Source organism: Arachis ipaensis, chromosome B8, assembly GCF_059453495.1.
Source record: "Arachis ipaensis isolate K30076 ecotype BB chromosome B8, ASM5945349v1, whole genome shotgun sequence".
Taxonomy (NCBI): domain Eukaryota; kingdom Viridiplantae; phylum Streptophyta; class Magnoliopsida; order Fabales; family Fabaceae; genus Arachis; species Arachis ipaensis.
In genome coordinates, this window is record NC_142443.1 from 19,709,973 (window position 1) to 19,720,194 (window position 10,222).

Consider the following 10,222-nt stretch of genomic DNA (forward strand, 5'->3'; position numbering starts at 1 on the left):
ACGATGATTGATCTTCATTCTACAGTCTTTCACCATATCCCAAATATTTTACAATTGTGGCACTGTAGTTTTCCACGATGCTAACAATCCTTTTCTAGGTGGTTGGTCTTCTTTCATATGCCACATGGAGAATATTGTTTTCTATCTTCAGTTTTGTTTTCTATTTTTCTTGAAGTGTCTGACTTTCTAGAATTTTCTTGTGTTTTTCCTCCTCCTCTTTTATTTAGATTCTGAGATTTTACATTGAGTTTTAGACTAAAATTCATTTTCTGTTGAATTTTCATCATCTCGACTTGCTAGTCTTTGTTCAAAAGTGTGTAGTGAGCTTATTAATTCTGTTAGTATTAGCATTGATAAATCCTTAATTTCCTCAATTGTAGACACTTTAGGATCAAATTTAGAAGGCAAACTAATGAGTATTTTCTGTGCTATCTTTTTATTGGGCAAGTCCTTTCCAAAAGCTTTCATTTCAGTTACTAAGCTCATTAATCTTGTATAGTAGTTTTTTATTTTCTCAAAATCTTTCATTTTCATATTTTCATATTACTTCTTTAGAGATTGGAGGAGGATTGTGCATACCTTTGTGTCGCTTCTGAACTCTTGCTCCAAGTTTTTCCACACTTTATTAGCTGGTGATATTTCTCTTATCCTTGAGAAAATTGTCTTCATCACAGCTTGTTGGAGGAAGCATAGATCAATATAATTTCTTTGTTGCTCTTCCATTGGTTTCTTCTTTTCTGCAGTGGAAAGTGTTGCTTGATTCTCTGGCATGATGAATCCTTCATCGAAAACATTCCACAAGTCTTGTGCTTGTAGAAAGGTTTTCATTTGAGAATACCAGTCCTCATAATTATCTTCTCATAATATGTGCAAGGGAATATTGATGGTTGAGATAGTCATGGTATTGGAAATTTTTTTTTTCTTTAGTGGGTTATAATATGGTGGATATGTATAGTTGATAGGTTAGAAAGAAAGATTCTACATCCAATAGATGATCAAGCGTAGCTCTGATGCCATTGTTAGTTTTATGAAATAGTTTGATGATGGTTTAATGTATTATGGACTTGAATATTTTAGCAAGGGTAGTTTTGATGAATAAGTAGTTTTGATAATGGTTTGAAAATTTTGATAGTTATATTATTCATGGATTAAAGAGAGAGTATAAAGGCTAGTAGAATTTGTGTTTGTTAGTTTACATAAACTCCATGATGGCCTATTTATAGGATCCATAAGTTGATTCTAGATAATTTCAAATCTTAGATATTTCTATATATTAACCTAGATATTTTTAGATACTAATCTTAGATATTTCTAGTACTTGATTTATTTACTTAACTTTTAGACTTCTCCATCATAATACCTAGATATTTATTTTTATGAAACAAGATCATGAAAATTCTAGAATGTTCTACAAATATGTAGCATTATTAATACTTTTAAAGATAGGTATTAATATTTTTTTTCTATAAGTCTGAGGTAGCCATAGATACCTGAGAATTCATCCTAACGCAATAGTCAGCTATCATCCGAATTGAATTCAACTGTTTTTGAAAGAAATAAATAAGGGTGTCTAATATCAGTAGAGAGTGTTGAAAAAATGGTCTCATGTGTTTATGATTCTGTCTGTTGGGTTTTTGCTACCATAGTTCTTTGGATGTTGGTACAACTCATTGGTTACCAAGGCCTAAAATGAGCCATGACTAGTGCTGAAGGAAATTGTCGCTTAACAAGCCTAACAGATTTGAATATAAGTTAAATAAAAAATTACAAATATTTTTAATAATTTACGAGTACTAAAATGAATAGTTACACATTATTTTTAACAAAACATAAAATAGATTAATATAGTTGGATCTTGCCTGTGACATATGAAGCATATGACGTTTAGGAACTCAACAAATAATAGGTATCCATTGTAGATCATTACTCTTGAATAGAAAGACTCACATATTCAAGTATTTGTTCCTGAAAAAATATTTTTAGAAAAACAGAATGAGTTTTGTAATTCAGTAACTAGATAATATATTTATAATCCATATGAGACCTTATAAACATTATTAACAAAGTAATTTTAAAAGAAAATAGTAATTGATAATAATAAGTGAATTAATAAGAGAGTTCTTAGTACAGAAATCAAATCAAATAGTCCACACTTGGGTGGCTCCACTTCTAAGGGTAGCCTTTCCTCTTGTATGTCCATACAGAATAACGATTCTAACGTGTGGCCTACATGTTAGGCTAAAAACGCCATTGTTAGCTAAGATCTGAGTCAGATGCATCTCAGTTAATGTTTTGATTGTCGTTAACTACGATTTTCTAATACGAGCCTCCCAAACCAATTCAAAACATATAATTTCAAATATAACAAATCTTTGTTCTTTTAAATATATAAGGTATCAAATCAAATCAAATAATCTTTCTCATTAGAAATCCTTTTCAATCATACTTTTTCAATCATAAAGAATTTCAAACATATTTCACAATTTCAATGTGAGTACCAACAAATACTTCAACGCTTGAAAAATACATATTCAAGTAAAAGCAAATGTTCTAAAATAATATAAAGCTTCCTCAAACATACATATAGTCTCATGTAAAGTTTTCAAGATATGAGCTTCACAAAAATAATTATTCAACCAAAATAAATCAATTATTCTAATCAAATTAAAATTTTTCAATAATAGTTTTATAAATATAATTAAATTCTCATAATATCATAATCCAAAAGTTAATAATTATAAGTGTAAAGTATACTTACAAGTTAGTTCTAAGGACCGAAGAAACCGTACCTGATGTGTCAAATTAAACGGTGAAGAAGATTGAAATATAATGGAACAAAAGAGGGTGGAATTTGGACCGAGGCAGTGGCAACAACTTCAATTCTCACAACAGCAATAATGGCCACAACATTAAGCAAAAGCAATAAATCCAAATCGAATAAAAAGACAAATATAGATATAGTTCTGCAAAACAGAATAGAGACAAAAAAAAAAAAAGAACAAGAGCAATGCAAAAAAAATGGAATAGTGGCAGAGATATGATGAAAATGAAATATACTAAAGGAAGCAGCTAGATCAAAACAGTGGCGAGGCAGTGTTGTCGTCGAACTTGGAAGCTCCGGCGTGTTTTCTTTGTGAAAAGAGGCTGAACAAGACAAAATGGAGAAATGGTTGATAACAATAGTTCTAACGGCCTTTCTGGCGACCTCCTCCTCCTTCAACGGCACCGAGCAGGGTAGCACAGGCAGGACCATGACAACCAGGTTGAAAACGGTTGTTGCAGTAGCCATGCAAGGGGAAAATTTGGAACGCCCTAATTTTTAGTACCTCATGATCGTATTAAAAGCCCAAACTTTACTTATCTCAAAACTTTTTTACTTTATTCTATCTTTATTTGATATTGAGCCGAATACGGATCAAAATTTTAAATAAAAAATCAAAACGAGACTTTATTTTATAACATTTAACCACAAAAGTATATATATATATATATATATATATATATATATATATACTTATTCAAAGACTCTCAATTACAAAATCCTGCCCCTCTAAACGTCAAAAAAAAAAAAACAACAGTGAGGGAAAAGTGAATTCTAGGACTAAAGCATATACAGGAAATACGAATACATATATTTACAAAACTCTGTGGATCCGTCGCGGCTCTTCGCGAAGGATTCCCGAACCTGTCGCTGAAACAGAAGATCTGTAGGGGGTAAAAATGTCGTCCTTGCAAGGTAATGAACAAAAAGCAAATAATTGACTTTACTCAATAAAACTATTCTTTTATCAAGCCTTTGAAAATACTTTTTAATTTTACTTTAGGCAATTAGTTGCTTTCTTTAAAATTTCTGAACTTTAAACAAATCTCATTTACAACATTAATTCTTAATCACTTTAATGCATAAACTAATAGTACCAGAGACCCAATTGAACACACAAGCAAGGCCGAATAAGACAACCAGCATAATCACAGAGAAAATACAACAATCAAAACATAACCAAATGCAAATGTGCAAACAATATGATGCATGTCTGTCCTAAGCAGGCCATGAGCTCACGCGTCGATTATCTACTCGCAACTCGATGTTACTTGGGGCAAACACCGAATATGGTTTCTTTACCATGCCAGTCAGGAACAATTATCATCATAGGCGAACCCATGTCAGTTAGGATATCTTGGCATCATGGTAGAAACAGGCTATCAATTAGGCGAACATTCCCGCATTAGCAACCTCAGGCTATCAGTTAGGCAGGCACTTTTCCATTAGCAATTTGGCACAAAGGCCCATTCAATCAAGCAATATGCTATCAATTAGGCAGACATTCCCGCATTAGCAATCTTAGGCTATCAATCATGCGGGCACTTCTGCATTAGCACTTTGGCACAAAGCCCATTCAATCATACACTTTTTATGATTCATTTTCCGTTTCAGTTATCTCTTTCATACATGGCTTGTCATTTTCTTTCTCTTTATTACGCCTCTATATCACCAATTACATATGCACACCTCCGCATCACCTACATTATTAAATGTACCTCCGCATCACTGCTTAATTACACATACCTTCGTATCACCGCATATTCATTCATCTATCATAACCTTAAATCGATTAGTTTCTAAGTAGTCAAACTTCTTAATGCTTAATAAAAACTTTTTTTCTTAATAAACCAAACTCAAATTATAACTTAAAACAAGAATTCCTTCTCAATAGGTTAAACTTAAAACATAGTGCTTTACTTGATAAATTGAAAACCAAGTAATGCGAGTCTTAAATTAAATCTTCTTTTGAATAATGATTTAAACAAAGGCTCGGAGTTTTATAAAAAAATTTGCAGTATTTTCTCTAAAATTCGGGCTTTGCCACACTTCAAGGGTTCCAACCAAACCATTTCTCAACCTTTCCAGATAGCAAATAATTTTTAGTAGTTAAAACGCTTTCTTTGAAGCTAAGCCACTTTCTATTTTAATAAAATTTGTAACACCCTACCATACAGAGTCTTATGTTTAAGTCATAAAATAGAGATGGCAAGGTATTACGACCTCTAAAATAGAATTTAGTATGTATAGTAGTGTGAAAAATGATTATAACTACGAGCCTTTGGAGAAAAAGGGGTAAACAAAATCAATAATTTGAAAGGCACAACACTCCGATCGATAACATAACGTAGCGGATAAAGGAATAAGCTAACGCGAGATTATATATATATATATATATATATAAAGGAGTGCCAAATACATGAATATCAAAACTCAAGATCCAGTTGCGAAGATAATCGGTCCGAGCGTAGAAGTATATACATAAATATATAAAGCAAGGAACCCAAAGGAAACCCAAAGGGCAAATTACAAAACCTGCTCTCCAAAACAACCTCTAAGAGGAGTCAACACAGTATGTATTATTTAGTGGAGATAATAAGTATCTAAGAGAAAACATAAAACCAAAGTAAAGTCCTGAGAACCAAGGATCTTCGCTAATCCAGAAGTCTCCAGCACGCCTCAGCGAGGAGCCTCACGTCCTGCATCTGAAAACCACAAAATCCGCATGGGTAAGAACCGGAGGTTCTCAGTATGGTAACAGTGCCCACATATCTAACATGTAATGTCCTCGGAAAGCCGAAGGCAATCCTAGAACTTCCAACAGATAATCAAAGCTCATAAACAGACTAAACCATAAATGGCAACTGGCTAAAGATCTTCAGTCTAACTAATACTTCCTTTTCCAAATACTTCAGACTTTCCAACCACCAGCAGTAATATAATATGGTAAATACAATTATATCAGACAAGGAGATGTACAAATAGGAACAGATACGACATTTAGACAATTAGCAAGTAATATGCGGTCAATTAGGCAATTCCAAACAATTCACACAATATGCATATGATGTATGCCTGTCTTAATGGCTGATGAGTCTCATATGTCGGTTATAAAGCCAACCCGACAAGTCCTGGTAGCTAACCATTGGACTGTCCCTCTGTCGTGCATCCCCAACTTGAGTTATACTCAACATAAATAATAATTCATATCCAACACCTTCACTGGTGTATATTCACGGGGGCGAGCTCATCTGGAACTTTCACAGTGTCCGGCCACACTTACGACATAGGGTCAGCAGAGTATCGAGTCTCCACCTGGAGCACGTGGTGACTAGACACTGCTTCCTCCCAGGGAAACTCATATATCAGATAGTGGAAGTGCAACATTCACATTTCATTCAATGAGCATATATGCAATCATACTCAGCCATAATTCAATAATGGCTCCGCCGTAATTCGGCAATAGCTCAGCCATCCGGCTCATAATTCAATCCATGAGGTAAAGCTTTGGATGATAGGGTGTTATAGCTCTGCGAGCTTCCCCCTACAGCGGACCAGACACGGGCACGACGAGGCTGAACGGCGGTGGGTATTCAGTGGCGGCTCCTCTCCTCCCTCTCTCGGATCTCCCTCTTCTTTTGCTCTCTCCTTTCTTCCCCGTTAGTGTGTATGTGTTGAAGATGGGGTGTTGGCAGTTGGGAAAGAAATATTAGTGCTAGGGTTTGTGAATTAAAAAAGGGTAAGGGTAATTTTGATAATTTTGATAAAATTAGGGATAATAGAGTAATTAAAAACCAATTTTATTCCAACACTAATATTTATAAAAATAATAAATTACCAAATTATAATTTATTTTCAAAGAAATACTCTAATTGAATAATTAAAGATAATCAAATTAATTTTCTTTAAAATCATAAAATAAAGCTCAAAAACTAAATATTCAAAATTAAGCATATAAAATTCTCATTATTTTTCAATTACTAAAATTTTAAATTATAATAAAGAAATTGTCCAATTTAATATAAAAATTTTTAAAAATATAATTCTGAATAAATATAATAAATCATAAATAATTTATTATTTAATTTTCAAAATCCAAAGTCTTACATAGCAGAGTAGTCACAATTTGCCGCATTAACCGCCACTATATTTCTTTATGTTCAATTTTTTTAGCCGCCGAAAAATATCCACTACTGTCTATCGGAATTCTTGTATTGATTCTTGAAAAAGTTTTAGGACGCTAAGATTAAGGTCTACTTTGTCGTTTGGAAGAGCTGGCCATTGGCCAACATCGATGGTTACTATGTTGGATTTTTATTTACGCAAAATTCCATCTACTTCAGAACTTACAAATGGTAGCATTTTCATTTGTTTTTTTGGAGGTTTGGTTTAGTACACCCTTATTGTGTTGTGAAATGTGATGAGAAAGTGTTATTGTTGCTCCTGCTGATCAATGTGTTGGTCACTAGGGACAAAAGGGGAAGAAGATAATGATGATGCCATTTATTGATTTATTTGTTTGTTAGTGAATACTCATATGTAGATGTCTTCATGTAAAGTGGATAGTTAAGAATCGTCAGATGATGATTTAATCAAATTTGTCAAATAATCTAACGGTTCCCAAATAACAACTTCACGTGAAGAGACATGTGACGTTGATAGCTGAGAACTGGGCGTTAGATGATAATTTATGTAAATATGTTAAATTGTCTAACGACTCTCAACAATCAACTTCACATGAATATAATTGCATGTGAGTTTTTCTCTTATTTTAAATTCTATGACTATTAGTAACAATCAGGAAGATAATTTTATCCAAAAATTAAAAAAATAATTTTAATGCTAAATTTAATAGTAAAATTGATTTTAAAAAAATGTTAAGACAGTTTTAATTTTTATCCCAAATCATAATAACCAACGTTACCTGTTCCTATTAATAAATTTACTTAACAATAATATGTTATATGTCAAACGAAATCTAAATATGACCTTAGATAGAAATAATTAACTAGCGCAATTTGCAGCATTTTATATCTTAATAGCAACATATATATAGTTAGGACCATATATTTTTTATTTTTACTATAAAAAGAGACTCTATTAACGAGAAAGTTCAACAAACATAAAACATAGATTTTTATTTGAAAGAAAGGGCCAGGAGTAATTGATAAACAATATAGAACCACTACTTTATTATTATTTGATAAATTGAAAATAATAGTACAATCACGCACTTTGTTTATTTGTTTGATCTTTTATTTGGTTCACCATTATTTTACTTAGTAGAAGGTGAATACATATACCCCACGAAGAAAAAGGTGAACGATGTGTGTGACTGCTCAGTCACATACTCCTATCGGTGCTTACATGGTGGGTGATAGACACAAGTACATTCGTTTGAAAATTTATTACATGTTCCTATGGCCGGTGATCTACCAACAAAACTTGCGCACTTTTTAGAACAATCATCTGGTTCTGCAGGTGGAAGACAATAAATGTTGCCTACTTCTGTAGCGCAATATTTGTTTGCTTGTGCTATTACTTGCAATTGGTCATTTCCTACAAATATTCGGACATAAAATATACTATTAGCCAAGAAACTAGAATCATCATAAGATAATTATTGAAAACAATACCTACTGAATTGTATGGATTTGATGCATACCAAAATCACTGGAAAGAACAAATAAGAGGATGGAGAAATAAAAAAAGATTTTCATGATGTTTAATTTGGTTTGAAAATTTTTTTTTGTGCTTTTAATGGTTATGCTTTATAAAAAATTGGTCCTTAAGTATTTATAGGTACTTAATGATGAACAAAATGTTATAAACTTTTTTAGGGAGTTATAATGATGATTTTTCAATTTGACCTATTTATTTACTCTTCATGTCACAATTTTGATTTTGCAAACTAATCCTAATTTAGTATTTTCATATTTAATGGTTCTGTTGAGTATTAATTTATACCAAAATTTATTCTTTTTAAGGTTATCTATCTATTATATATTATTAAAATCAAATTTTATCAATTAATAGTATAACTAATATGGCATATTTTTTAGAGTATTTGTTGATTAATTTTATTTAATTTATTTAGATATATTTTTATTATTTATTTATTTTATTTAATTAAGATAAATATTAAATTATTTAATATTCTGTTTGACTATATTAACTATAATTAATCAATTATATTAATTATTTAATTTGACTAGAATAAATAAATTAATTTTGTTTTACTTTGCATTAAATTTTTGTCTTACGAAATTTGGTTAATGATTTTCAAAAATGTTATAATTAATCATTTATTTAATTTAGTTAAGATAAATATCAAATTATTAATATTTTGTTTGACCACATTAACTAACTATTTTTTATGTTGACCGCATAAATGATCATCTAAAAAAATTGATGTAATTATGCAGCTGTGTAAAATATTTTACACTGTTAGTGTATCAAAGTTAAACTCAAACCAAAATGTTTTGAATTTTTACGACAAGACACATTTTCATTACAAAACATTGAATTCGCGACAAAAAAACTTTACGTTATAAAACATATTAAACTTTTATAACAAAACAACTTTTCGTTACGAGACGTTTTGAACATTTGCCACAAATTAAAACACCTTTAATTTTTGTTATAAAACATTTTAAATTTTTGCAATAAAATGACTTTTCGTTACAAAAAATAGAAAACTTTTGTAATAAATTATCTTGTTGTTACAAAAGATCCTTATTTTGTAACAATAACTAATTCTTGTTTACAAAAAAATAACAATTTATAACAATTTTAAAAATTTGATACAAAGAATTTGTTACAAATGCTCCATCTTCTTATAGTGCTTATTTATTTTGATTAATGATATTTAAAAATGTTATAATTTTTACATGCCCTATTTATAATATATTTTTTATTTATTTAACTTATATATTGAGCTAAATAATTATAATTAATTAATTATATTAATTATTTAATTTAATTAATTTTCAAATATATGTTATTTGATTTAATTATTGTCACATTAATGTTTGAGTCATTGTTTATAAAAAAACTTCTTTATTTTCTCACTGATCTTAAATATTTTGATTTTAAATTTCAGATTTTTATTTATTGTTTATATTTCTTTTTCATTTTAATATCAACTCTAATATTTCTATTAATATTTTCTTGCAACTTACTATCTAATAGTGAAATGTCCACCATCAATTATATGGTTGTGAATATTTCTTCAATTTATTAAAAAAGTACAATTTTATTCCTTTTATTTTACCTATTTATGTATTTCATAACTTATTATTTAGTGTAAAAGGTCATATATGCTAAAAGAGAGTCCCGTTTTTTTTTTCTTAATTGCTCTTTCATTCAGTAATAGTTTCTTTCCTTCTATGATGCATTATT

General features: G+C 30.3%; 1 long non-coding RNA gene across 1 annotated transcript; it reads right to left on the reverse strand.

The window, feature by feature from the left end:
- Positions 1–7,985: 7,985 nt before the first annotated feature.
- Positions 7,986–8,652, reverse strand: LOC148547378 (uncharacterized). The gene is made up of 2 exons (XR_015896009.1): positions 8,487–8,652; positions 7,986–8,380 (listed from the first exon to the last, which is right to left on the reverse strand). It is a non-coding gene; the product is annotated as an uncharacterized LOC148547378 (long non-coding RNA).
- Positions 8,653–10,222: the final 1,570 nt, after the last annotated feature.